Source organism: Eumetopias jubatus, unplaced genomic scaffold (genome assembly GCF_037043125.1).
Source record: "Eumetopias jubatus isolate StellerSeaLion01/CBP00866 unplaced genomic scaffold, mEumJub1_p1.0 scaffold_16, whole genome shotgun sequence".
NCBI lineage: Eukaryota > Metazoa > Chordata > Mammalia > Carnivora > Otariidae > Eumetopias > Eumetopias jubatus.
In genome coordinates, this window is record NW_028274822.1 from 15509723 (window position 1) to 15524519 (window position 14797).

The window sequence follows — 14797 nt, forward strand, 5'->3', positions numbered from 1 at the left end:
TACTTTTTTTTAGATTTTTTTTAATATTATGTTAGATGCCTTTTACTTTTTAAAAAATGTTTATTTTATAAACAAAACAAAACAAATGCCTTCAGGGCATTTGACAAATTCTAGCATTTCCCCGTCTATTCCTATCCAGATTTGTAAAATGAAAAATTTTTTAAAAAGCTCTGTATACAGGGGCACCCAAGTGTCTCAGTTGGTAAAGCGTCCGACTTTTTATTTCAGCTCAGGTCTTGACTTCAGGGTTGAGTTCAAGAAGACCCGCACTGGGCTCCATGCTGGGAATGGAGCCTGCTTATTAAAAAGGGGAAAAAAAAGCTCTATCTATATGTTAATATTTTTAATTTAGTTACTCCAAAAAGAAATTATTTTTACAGTATTAGTTACCTTTTACTGTAATATCATGCTAATTATTAAACTTATAATTGCTGATGATTTAAAATGATGGTGCCAAATAAATTAACTTAATATTTATGATATTTAAACTACTTATTTTCTATTAATTTCATGAAAAAAATTTTTTAGACTTAAGATTATGGACCTATATTTTAATTTTCAACAAAACATGCATAAGTAAGGATTTTATTAATAGATTTCTTAGGCAACGAAAATAATTTGTTATGGGCTTTCTCAAGAGCTAAGCTGACAAGTGAACTAGACGGGTTCCCAGCTCATAGCTAGCAAATCACGTGGTAAGTTACTGACTTAGACTATTACCAAAAATTTGCCCAAAGCTTAGCTTTGTTCGTGCATGTATTCACTCAGTCATGGGTTCCAGGTAAAAGATATTGTGCTGGCTGCTGGGAAAACTAGCCACATTTCCTTCAAAGTGCTAGGGTTTTTCATGACTACAGGCTTCTGCATCTAATATTCTTCCTGAAATGACTTTCTCCTTTCACTGTGGAGTGAGTTCCTACCCAATTTCTAGTTCTCTCTTAAAGACTTCTCTCTCTTATAGACAGATGAACTCAATCTCTTCTTTATGCTTTTGCACAAATCTGATATATGCCTCTATGATAGCACTCCTTACACTGCACGGTGACTTGGTGGTGGTTCCTGCTACTGCCATTACTTCTATTGTATTCACATGACTTGATTTCCAACTACACTTTGAATCTTTTCATGGTAAGACATCCATCTCATTCATCTTCAGCTTCCTAGCATTTACTTAGTAAGTGAATGAATCCATCAATAAACAATAGTAGTTATAAAAAATATAAAGGGTAATATAACAAACATTCATGTACCCACCACCCACCCACCTTAAACAATATTACCGATAGAGTCCCATCTCCCCAGGTACCCTACCCCAATTCCATTATTTTCCTTACACACTGGAGATATCCACCAGCCTGAGCTTGATGTTTATCAAGCCTATGCATCTCTTTAGGCCTCTGTGTATATATCCTTAAAAACGTATGCATATATCTGTAAAAATGTATGTGGTTGAAATTCATATTTTACTATTTATAGACATCATTTATTTATGTATTATACTACAGTTAACTTTTTTGCTTAATTTTATATATGTGATACTTATATTTATCACATATGTGTGATATTTGTGCAGTTTGATACTTATAATTATCATTTATTTATTTTTAACAGTTAATATTCTTTTTTTTTAAAAGATTCTTTTAATTTATTTATTTTAGAGAGAGAGAGAGGGAGCACAGGGGGGGAAACAGAGGGAGGAGAAGAAGGGGCAAGAATCTCAAGCAGACTCTACCCTGAGCACAGAGCTCAACGTAGGGCTTGATCCCATGACTCGAGATCATGACCTGAGCCGAAACCAAGAGTCAAGTGCTTAACCAATTGAGCCACCTAGGTGCCCCAGTTGTATAATATTCTACTGATGTACATACCACAATTGTTGAGTAGTGTTCCATGATATGGCCACAATATAGTTTGCTTATCCATTGACCACTTGAAGGATATTTTGGTGGTTTCTATTTTTTGGTTATATATAATAAGCCTATATAAAATCCATGTTTTTGTGTGTGTGGACATATGTTTTAATTTCTCCTGAGAACAAGAATAGAATAGCTGGGTCATATGGTAAGTGTATATTTATCTTTATGAGAGACTGCCAAACTTTTTTCTAAAGTAGCTGTAACATTTTGCATTTCCATATTAATATATACATTCTTTTCTTTTGAAATTAATCTAACCCAGACTATGGATGAGGTATGGACCTAACTTTATTTTGTTTTCCAGATGGTTATCCAGTTGTCCCACCACAATTTATCGATATACATGTGTTCCCTGATGATCTGAAGTGCCATCTTTATCATATTCTAAAGCTCTATATCTATTTGCATCTATTTTTTGACTTCTTATGCTCCTTCATTGATAGCTCAATGTGATGTATGAAAAATGACTCATAAAAAAAAGAAAAAGAAAGGAAAATGACTCATGTTCCCATACCACGCTTTTCAAATTATTGGGGCTTTATATTTTAAAACACAGAAGGGCTAATTCTCTATCACTGATCTTCCTTTTGTTTTTTGCTTACTTTTCCATTATCAATTTTAGAGTCATTTTATCAAGTTACAAATAATTTCTTTTTATTTCTTGGGGAAAGTTTTCATCTGTATGGTTCTTAGCCCTCCTATCTAGGAATATTATTTTCCTTTATATTTATTCAAGTCTTCATGTACAGTTGCGACCCATGTCAACTGCCAGAACTCTCCATCATCTGGCTCTTCCTTAATTTTTGACCTATTCATTCTTCTGTTTTGGGATGCTCCAGGCTGTTCAGGTCTCAGAAATGTTATATATGTTCTTTTAACTCTCTCTCATTATTTTTCTTCACATGGCTAATTGCTTTTCGTCATTTAAGATTTGGCTCAAATGACACCTGATCCTAGTGTTTTCCCATCACTGCCTTGAAGTAGTGCCATCTCATCCCCGGTCACTTGCTTCCAGATTGTTCTGTTTTATTTTCAGTGTCATGCTTAGCACTATCAGAAACATGGTCATTCATTTCCCTACCTATTTATTTTCCAACCCCACTAATCAGTTTAAGCTACCACGACAGTAGGGACGTTGTCTTCTGGATTCCTGCAGGGTCACCAGTGCTGGGAACAGTGCCTGGCACTTAGTAGGTCTGCAGCACATATTAAGTGAATGAATGGATGGCCTTTTATCAGCTCCAACAACTGTCTTCACCCTCTTGCTACTACTACTTACACAAACTGTTTGGGTGGATTTCCTACTTGAAATTATTTGACTGCCTGAGAAAATCAGTGAAGTAACAACTTGTGACTCTTCCAACTGAGCACCAGACTCAGGGGTCAGTGGAGCGAGATCCCCTCTGCTGCTCCTCTCTCTCCCTCCTGTCTCTCAATCTAGTCTTCGCTGTGTTGATATGACTGACAGGACCACCAGCTGTGACTCCTTGAGGCAACAGAGTAAAAGGCCCGAGCAGAATACATACAACCGCAAAAGGCACAGTTTGCTCTCTGTAATTCAGCTCTTTACAATTGGAAGTAACTAATCAGAAAATGATCTGGAATAGTCGTTTCCATACCTGGCTGATGATGTGAGTCGCCCAGAGTGTTTTCACTAATATTGCCATTTGAACCTCACTCCAGTCCTACTGAATTAGAATCTCTACAGCTCAAAACCACACAGACAGCACTCACCGACCTCACGCTTGTGGGACTCTGATGCTCCTCAGTGTTGGGAACCACTGTAAGCCAGACCAGGAAATTGACCAAAGTAGAAGATGCGTGTGATCGGTGTGAACTTCTGATAATGGCCCACACATGTTCAGTGTTGATGGGCTTGCTGAATTGATGATAAAACAATAAGCTTAAATTCTAACTGGATTTAATACTCTACGTGAATGAAAATGTTCTGTGGAGTCTGTACAATGCCCACAGATGAGAATAAACCTTTACAACACAATATAATGAATTCTGCTACTTTCCTGGCCTGTCTGCTCTGGGACCAAATTTTTTTTTTTTTTTTTTTTTTTGCTTAATTCAATGTCTACAGATGTGTTGCTAGTTAGAATTGCAGGCTCCTAAGTTTCATGATAGAGATGTTGAGTCAGAATCTCTGAATATGGAACCCAGGAATCTGGATTTTTCTAAAATTCCTTGGATAATCTGTTTTTCACCCTAATATTTGAGAACCATGAAAACATAGGTTTGGGACTTTAGATTAGCTGAATTCAAATGGTTTTAGCAGTGTGGCCGTGGATGAGTTTCCTAGCTTTTTCCAACCTCTGTTTTCTCATCTGTAAGGTGAGAAATCAGCAGTACCTACCGTATCTACCTCAAAGGATTATTGTGCAGGGTGAGTGCAATGTAAAGTGTTCAGCATAGTGCCTAGAAAACTTGCTCAGCAAATATCAGATCTTAGTTTTATTAACCACTGGCTTTTTGTTTATCTCTACCTGGAAATTTCAATTTGTCCTACAGGAGTTATCTCAAGCAGTGTTCTCAAAATGTGGCCCCTGGACCAGCATCATCAACAACCACCTAGAAATTTATTGGGAATAAAAAAATTTGAATATCACCCAGACATACTCTATCAGAAACTCAGTAGGGGGACCCAGTAATTTGTGTGTACCAAGCCCCCCAGATGACTCTGATGCATGCTAAAGTTTGAGGATCACTGACTTAGGGGGGGTTGGTTAATAAAAGAATTAATTGAAAACAACTTTAATTGTACCATGAAATAAACAAAATAGTTTACCAAATAGTTAATTTTAAAAGATACACAGTCTTTTTCACATACATATCACACATCACCCATCAAACCCCTCTCCCCCACACATACACATACATTCAGTTTAAACTATGAACATTGCAGGTGTGTTTCTCTGACTAATGTTCCAATCCTCACGGCCCCATGTCTGCTCTGGTTTTGTTTGGCTTTTCTTTTATTGATACCCTGGTTCTGTGTTATCTGTTGTTGCTCTTCTGTAATCCACACTCTTCTCTATTTTCACAGTAGTGTCCCCTGGAATAATTACTTTTCTGTATCAGATTACCGTGTAGGATACAGAAGGAGTAGACATTCAAGATAGATACGATATGAACCCAACTCAGTTTGTTGATGTTGGGTAAATTACTTAGACCCTCAGAATTCTAGGTTCTTCATCAGTTAAAAAGGGAGAATCACACCACCTTGAAATTTTCTTGTGAAGATTAAATGTAATATATGTAAATTACCTAGCATGGTGCCTGGCTCATAGTGAGTGCCAAATAAATGGTAACTAATGACCAATTGCATGTAAGTTTCAACATTACTCCGAGCTGTAGCTAATGTTAATGCTTTGTATTTTACCAAAAATGTATACTGTGTTCTATGTCTGTTCCTATTTGCACAGAAATTTAGAGTGGAGAGGTACAGTTGTCCAATAAATACTCAGCAAACTGTCTATAGATCTCCTAGTTACTGTCAAGTTTCACCTGATTATAGCAGCTTGAGGTTTAAGGTTTAGGAGATTCATGCTCACCAAGTATATTATACTGGAGTGAGCAGGAGCAAATTACAGTTGCTTATTGTAAGCTCTGTTTGGAATCCCTATCCCCTGATTGTGTTGTCAAATATAAATTGAAAGCCCCTCTCAATGTATTTATGACACAATCTGCCTACAATCTGACACAATTCTACCACTAGTTAGAGTAGAAAGTGATACTCCCTAGAGTCTTTTCTTTATGTTTATAGCATAATCTTCATAGCAGCTGCTTCTTATCTAGGCAGCCAGAAGATCAGTTGCAAAGCATTTATTAGAATATACTTTTGGTCTTGCTCATTTCAGTTGAGGAGGCTGTAGTACTGAGGACCAGATTCCATATATATGTTCTGAAAAAAGCTATAATACTATAATTATAACCTTGAGCCAATTGCTTCATTTCTCTTACTGTCAGAGATACTAGGTTCAGCTTCTTCATTTATAAAATGACTAGGTCAGTTTTAGTAGGTTCTGTGAGTACTTGAAAATAATATGTGTTCTTTGTCTTGTTTGACATATGTCAAAATTGACATTCAGGCTGGATTTATAAATGTGTTGTTCAGATTTCCTATAGTCTGACTTATTTTTTGGTTTGCTTATTTTATCAGCTATAGAGATTGTTAAAATATCTCTTTCCATAAGGTGAATCTACTTTTTGAATTGCACACCAATTTAGAAATGTTACAGATTCTTAGTGGATTGATTTATCATTATGAAAGGTCCCTCTTTTTGTATAGTGATGCTTTATGCCTTGAAGTCTACTTTGTATGATACCAGTATAGTTATTTATGCTTTCTTTTGGTGAAAATTGTCCCGATCTGTATTTTTTTTAAACCTTTGTCCTTTTATTAAAGATGTGTGTCTTGGAAGTAGCATATGATTGAGTTTTGTTTTCAGAGATTTTAGTATGCTGTGCTTAGGGGAGGTTTTCATTGTATTGTTCCTGCTTGGGAATTTGTATAGCATTATTATTATTATTATTATTATTATTAAACATTTTTTAAACTTTTAATTGAAGTATAAGACACATAGAGAAAATGGTATATATCTTTGCTGTGCAGCACATGAATTTTCACAAACTAAATACACCTGTGTATATAGATCAAAGACCCCAATCAAAAAATATATATATATTGCCCAAACCATAAGCATCCCTCATGCTCTATTCTAGTTTGTATTCTCCCAAAGTAATCACGCTCTTGATTTCTAACAAATATATTAGTTCTGGTACTTTGTATGATTCCATATATACAACTTCTTAGCTCTTTGGATTTCTAACTTCCATCAGCATCATAAGTTTCCCACTCAGTATATCTTCAAATATTGCTTCTGCTACATTCTCTTTACTTCTTCTTCCCTGACCCCAGTTATACACATTTTAGATCTTTTTACTGTAGCCTTTACATTTCAAACTTTTCCCCCTCCGTGTCTCATTTATAATTTCTATTGAATTATCTTTCAGTTCACTAATCCTTTCTTATAATAGATCTAATCCACTGTTAAACCCATCTATTAATTCTTCATTTAGGTTATTGTTTCCACTTTATGGGGAAAAGTCCCCATCATGTTATCTATATTTTAGCAGATTAATAATAGTTATTTTAAAGGCCATGTCTAATAATTTGAATATATATATATATTTTGTGTGTGTTTGTCCCTACTATGTTTTTTCCTTCTCTTTTTTATGTTCATTCTGTTATTTTGTCTTATGGAACACATTGTAAATTTTTACTGAATGCTTCAGATAATTTATGAAAACATTTAGTGATAATGATGTTACATTTAAGCTAGGGACAGATCCCCTTAATCCAATTGAGAATTGGTGTGATTTCTGACTGGATTTTAGTCTCAGGGAGAACTGATCCACTTGTTTATGCACCCTATTAGGGTACAGTCTTCCATTAATTCTAACGGAGAGTCCAGAGTATTTACCAGAGTCTCTGCATCTGCGTGAGACATACATTCACATTTTTGCTTGCTCCCAGTCACATAACATTGCCAGAAGCTCTGCCCAGCTTCTCAACCTCTGTCACCTCTAGAGAATGAACAAGTGCCCCAAAGAGAAAAGTGGCAAATGTTGGGCTCATTTCTTTGAGTACTTTCATTCTTTCTGGGATTGTGAGCCCCTAAGCTCCCTTTTACATCTCTGATGCTTTCAGATAGATTAAAAACAAAAAAACAACCTTTCTAGTTGTTCTCAGAAGGAGAGTTGGTCGGCAAAATGCCACTCTGCAACTGCCAGAAGCAGAAATCCCTAGTGCTCATTGTGAGAATTTACTTTATTAGCATATAGCCATCTTTACAGGCATTTTTTAGTGCTATCAGTACAATTAAATGCTTTGAAATTAGATAGCTTTCCCCACTAGAGACCACCATGATATATTTGCCTGCATGAATCTTTTATCAAAATTGAAAAAAAAATTTCTTTTAAAAATTAGGTTAGTGAGTGCCCTAAATATTTATTTATCAAAACATCTTAAATAACAATGCAGAACAAAATTACCTATCTTATGAACTCAATTCCCGAGGGCAAAACTTTTACAGAGGCAAATGCTACCACAGCCACCATTTGACTGATTTAACTCAGTGATCCATAAAGTAAGATAAAATCTTTTAATTATGTGAAATAAAAATACAATAGGAAATTGGGTATTTTTCTTTAAAAATCCATGTCAAAATTGTAGTCTATAAAAATAATTCTTCCCATATAATACCCTAACTGAAGATTCATTCTCTGATAGAAACTGCTTACATTTTCTTCTTCTATCATCAAAAAATAGTGAGTCTTACACCTGTCTTACAAGATATGTGTTACAAAAGGCCCAAGAAAATACTTTCATGATGTTTTCAAATCATCTTCTTTGGGGCCTTCAGAGATTGACAGCCTGGAAAGAGGGGAAAATGTAGTGTTCTTTATTTGAAATTAAATAGAACACCGAAGAATCTCTGAAATTGTCAGGAGGCTTTGTGAAAAGACATTCTTATGCAGGCAACTGCAAGTCCATCTGTTGTTTTAATTTGTCTCCCTAATAATTCCCAGGAGTTTCACTTGGTTTGAATATTGGAATAAACAGAAATGAATCAGGTCATTTTCTTTTAATATTAATCCAAAAATTCAACGTGGTATATTAACCATCACCTACATCACTTCAAGGTTGTTTGATTTCATCAACCTTCACAATATTCCAATTAAATACAAGTATATTCATTTTATCATTTGTACTTGATTTCTTTAGATAATCAAACTGCAATTTTTAGTGATTTTAGATGCAGATGCCTTATAATTTGTAGAATGTTTTTTCTTTTAAAACAATGTCATGTATTTCAATAATATAGCAGTACAAAATATTTGTTATTTGTCATAGGACTGGAACCATCTATTTTTATTATGTGTTTTATAATTTGATTATAAAAATCTTTAATATAATTATAATAATCTTAAAAAACCATTTAGCTGTGCTTCATCAATATATCTTGTGACTTGAAAATTTGTCATGATCCCAAAGTTGCCTATACAGAGATTATATAATGCCATCATATGTAATGGATATTATCAGTAAATTACATGGGTTATTTATTTTTCTACAAGTACACTTGTTATTCTGTTGAGAGGTCTGCAGCACTTCTTCAACAATTAATTTAAATACCTTTTCTTCTCTGAGGTATGATCAAGTACCCATACTTAATTTCTTTGGGCCACAAGTCAGCGCCCGGTGGTGGTGGTGGTGGGGGGAATGCTAACTGTAAGCCACAACAGATCTACCTTTGATTCGATCTTCACACCCCTGTTCAGCTAGAATAATTATCTTCCTGCTACTTCTAGGTATAAAGACCTAATCCAAGTGCCAAATGAAGGAAAGAAAACCAGGAGAACATGCAGAGGAACAGATGGTCTTCCTTTCTCCCTCTCCCTTGCTTACCCCTTCCCCACCCCTGTCCCACCACCAGCCCCACTCTGTGGAAGAAGTGCCATTGCCAAATAAGTCTTTGCAAGGAAATGAAGAAGCAAGGGAAGCTGATCAGATTGCACAGTCAAGAACCAAGAGTCAAAAGTCCTGAGTCTGAGGTTTCAAGTCTGGCTTAGTAGAGAGGAAAACCCAACTTTTGAACGCACTCTTTGCATTTTTTCATGGCACCACCTTTATTCAGGTCCTGAAACTTAGAATGTTATGAAGGGGGCGGGGAAGAGAGAGGGTGAGAAAGAGATATATAAAAAATTGCGAGTTGTGGGCGCCTGGGTGGCTCAGTTGGTTAAGCGACTGCCTTCGGCTCAGGTCAGGATCCTGGAGTCCCAGGATCGAGTCCTGCATCGGGCTCCCTGCTCAGCGGGGAGTCTGCTTCTCCCTCTGACCTTCTTCCCTCTCATGCTCTCTCTCTACCATTCTCTCTCTCTCAATAAATAAATAAAAATCTTTAAAAAAAAAATTGCGAGTTGTAGGCACCAAAGGGGAGACGGGAGAAACTATGTGACTTGAGGAATCAGGCATTAGTCACACAGAGTATTGATGAACGCGGAGTGTGTTGTGCACAGGAGTATTCATTTTCTTTAGTTCAATGGATAATTTCCAGTAAATTATCATATTGATCATTCAGAGATGTGATATGATATTTTAGAACACACTGCTATGGGCTAGGCAGTAGGAGACATTGTTAGTGATGTTGTACTTAGGGATAGCAGGGCTCTGGACAGCCCTGTACCAGAAGCATTTGGCAGAGGCAGAATGATCATAGCTCCTAATGTGCTGGTATTGGAACAGAGGAAGTTCAATTAGAAAGGAATTAAGTTAACAATGTATTGACTGAGGGAAATATTCGGCATTAATTGGGTGAATTTCTGAATGAGACTGCTGGGTACTGCAACTGTTTGTCGAAGGAGGACGTGTAAGCTTCGATTTGTCTTTGCTCTGTCTGAAATTGCCGTGATCTGTTCACAGCAGATTTAAATGAATCTCACATAAGGGAGCATTCACTTCGAGCTGTAGGAGAAAGGGAAACCTATTGGAAGAAGCTACTTTCTGTGAGTTGGGCATTAGGAGGCCAGGGAGAGCCAAGTAAATAGGGGGACTAAAAGAGCATTATAAACAGAGTCCAATAATATAAGCCCAACCGCGGTGATGACAAGCTCGATGTTCCCAAAAGAAAGACCAGTTTAATTGGTGGGGAGGTAGTTGGAAGGGTAATTTACTTCCTGGTTACAAACTGACCTTAACATTCTAGTAACAAGTCTGCGCTTCCGGCTGTTGGAGATGGGGAGCTTCAGCACACTTTTTGAGTAGACGCCTATGACTGAAAGGTTATTTAAACATTAAATCGATGATGCATTCTTGGATGGCTCAAAGAAGGAAAATTAGTACAAACAAAATTCCACTTATGAGAATATTTGGAAGTCTGAGGGATGTGGGCTTAATTAAGGCGAGGCTTGATTACTGCCATAAAATAGGAAGGAAAGGATGCAAAAAGAGACAAGAAGTGAGAAGCAACAAGCTTTGGTGTCTGAATACATCTGGATGGAAAGGTTGAGGGAAAACAGGTAGAATATGCTAAAGCGGAGGACAAAAAACCAGGTGCGGGCACAAAGTGCCAGGATTTTTGTTGTTGTTGTTGTTGTTGTTGTTGAGGGAGGGTGTGTGCATTCTCCCTTTGATGAAATGACTCTTTCTTTTTGTCTTATGTACATATATTCCCTGAAGGCCACGGAGTTGGCATAACCAGCTCTAAGGTTTCAAGGTTGCGAGATTAGAAAAAGCACCTAGTAATTCTGCACCAGGTGAAGGGAACGCATAAGAAAAGACACATGTTGCGTTTTCAAATGCTGGGGGAAAAAAAAATCTTTAAAAACCCATTTACTTCTCATTTTACATGCTCTTGGGTCAATTCTGTTCTTTAATTCTCTAGGTCAACAGAAATAGGCAAGTCAGTTTCAGTTTGATTTCTAGTCAGTTTCACTTTTTGTATTTCCATGCACAAGCCTGAAAAAGAGCAGCTTATTGATTTTTGGTCAAATAATCCATACAACATATCATATTTTGTACCATTGCGTATAGCACCTCTTGTCTACAGCTCTTGGGGCTCTTTTCTTTTTCTTTTTCTTTTTTTTTTTTTAAGACTTTATCCATTTATTTGACAGAGAGAGACACACAGTGAGAGAAGGAACACAAGCAGGGAGAGTGGGAGAGGGAGAAGGAGGCTTCCCATTGAGCAGGGAGCCGGATGCGGGGCTTGATCCTGGGACACTGGGATCATGACCTGAGCCGAAGGCAACCGCTTAACGACTGAGCCACCCAGGTGCCCCTTGGGGCTCTTTTCGAGTGACTCACTGCTCGAGCAGATGGTTCAGGCTGCACTCTTGAACTGCACTATCTGCCTCTTAAAGACATCATTTCAGATGGTACGTATGCTAATCTAGAATATTCTGCTCATGTCAAATCCTGTGCACTTTCTGGTTGTGTGAGTTCTTTAAAAACCGAACTTCAAATTTGCAAGTTAGCACTTCAGGTTTTCTTCATAGTTTTCTCACACTCCAGCTCTGGGCCAGGTCTTTTTACATGCAGGTTAATGTATCATGGAAATTCATTCATTGACCCAAAAAATCGTAAGCTTTTTAAGGCTTTGAAAAAAGTCTGAAACAACCTAAATGTACCCATCGATGTCCACATGAGTAATCTGAGCTACAGAGGAAATTCAATGACTTGGCCAAGACTGACCCAATTTGTAACAGGGTCCAAGGTCTGGACTCTCTGCTCTGCGGTTTTGTATACCACCAATCAACTAGCCAAATCATTATGGATAATCGTAATTTCTTTTTCACATGTTAAGGCTTTCTGATGCAGATGGATACTGTTCCCAGAACCCCCCCAGCCCAACTACATAGCATTTCTGACTCTGAGTTAGTGAAAAAGGAACCTGTCAAGCTAATGAACTGGAACAACCTCTCAGGCTATGGGAAGGTGTCAGCATGAGCCACTCTGGCATGTTCCATCAGAACATGTGCAGAATTTCACAGGGAGTCCCTTGACACATTTTTACTCCTTGATTCATCATTTTGTGCTCTTCTCCCAGTTACAGTGGTGAATCCTTGAAGGCTGTTATTAAGATATGGGCAGGGGAAAGAGAGATGCTTAATAAGTTCTGAATTTAGTAAGACTGTACTTTAGTAAGTACAGAGCTGTACCCCTGAAACAAATAATACATTATGTGTTAATTAAAAAAAAATAAAAAAATAAGTCCTGAATTTAGTATAGAATTTATACTAGAGGGAGGGGCACCTGGGTGGTTCAATCCGTTAAGCATACAGCTCTTGGTTTCGGCCCAGGTCATGATCTCATGGTTTGTGGGATCAAGCTCCAGGTCAGGCTTTGCGCTGAGCATAGAGTCTGCTTCAGATTCTCTTTACCTTCTCCTCTGCTCTTCCCCTCACTTGCTCACACACTCTCTCTATTTAAAAGAAAGTTTAAAAAAAAAAAAAAGGGAAACACTTTAGGCTAGAGGAGCAAAAAGAGTCCAAGTCAGCTCAAAAGGGCTGGGGGTCCACATTACTAAAATAATCAGCATTTATTGAACTGCTACTATTAAGCATCAAGTCCTGATGTTCTTTCTTTTTTTATTTTAAACTTAAATTTATTTAAATTCAATTAGTTAACATAGAGTGTATCATTAGTTTCAGATGTAGAGTTCAGTTATTCATCCATTGCACCTAAGTGCTCATTGTATCATGTGCCCTCCTTAATGCATATAGAACTTTACTGAATCCTCACAGTAGCTCTTAGTGGCTCTCTTAGTTCAGGTTCCCCTAGACTGTGACAATGAGGCAAGTATTCAGTGCAAGCAGTTTGTCTGAGAGGTGGTCCTGGGGAACACCAATAGGTGAGAAAGGGGGGGGTGAGAGAGAATGGAAAGAAGCCAACAAAAAGTGCCTGAAACTACAGATTATGATTAAGGATGACAGGAACTTAATCTCTGACACTCCTGGCCTGCTGCACACACAGCCAGAGCAGCTTTGGTGATCAGAGAAAGCCCTTAGGCTTCTTTTCCCATAGTTCTTGAGGCTGGAAGTCCAAGGTGAAGGTGCAAGTCGGGTTGGTTTCTCCTGAGGCCTCTCTCCTTGGCTTGTGGATGACGGCCTTCTCACTGTCCCCCCGTGGCCTTTTCTCTGTGTATGCACATTCCTGGTGTCTCTTTCTCTAATTATAAGGATCCCGTCAGATTGGATTAGGGTCCATCCATATGATCTCCTTTAACCTTAACTGTATCTTTAGAAGTCCTTTCTCCAAATACAGTCACATTGGGGATTATGGCTTAAATCTATGAATTTGGGAAGAACACAGTTCAGTCTATAACTTCACTGAATCCCTTATGATTCAAATGAACTTATATAAAAATATGCATTGTCCTTACTGATACTGTTCACTCAGATAAGCTTGAAGCTTTCCCTTTGAATTTGTCACACCCAGTTATAATGTTCATACACATTTCTATTCACGATTACCCTGTGGTGGCGGCACAGCTGAAATCAGCACTTTGCAAGGTAGGGATTTGCGCCTCTAGGAGAAAATAGGACTGAATGCAATGCTGAAGTACGTCAGGAAGGCAAATGCTATTAAATATTCGTAGACATACATGACTGTTTACCAATGGAGACCAATTTCGAATATGAAAATTAGTTAAGTTCTTGCAGACTAAAGGAGAACAGAAGGAAATCTGGGAGAACTTCTAAATTCTATAATGCATTCCTGCTGATCGTTTAAAATCCCACTGGCTTCATAGAAAATTGTAGAGCAAAGCAATAACACTAAATTGTAAGCAATATTCCTTGTGATAATAATTAACATGATTATTCAGGTAACTGCTGTCAGATTTTAGAACTATGGAGATTAACAGGGAACAATGGGCACAAAATAAGAATTATGAAAATGTCTAAGCTGACAAGAGTTGACTTCAGTTTGCTTCACAAAGCTACCTGACCATGAAAGATACATTACAGTAGGCTGAAATCTGTTAATAAGTTTTTTTTTTTGTGCAAGCCTGTTGAAGTATTTCAACATTTTTTTAATGTCAAATAAAAAAGCATACACATCTAGAGATATTAAGGACCTGAGTCATGATGACATGGTGTTTTGGTTTCTAAGACATAGTTTAACTTGACTCCTAAGAAAATTTTCTTAGAATGAAGCTTTCTTATAAAAGAAGGTTGAGCCTAGTATTGAATAATGCCTGTAAATATTTACCAGTCATAATAAGACTAATTTTTAGTTCATGTAAACTGGGTACATGAATGGATTTTCATATAGAACACAATTCTTTCCTCCTGCCATTAGCTGTTAT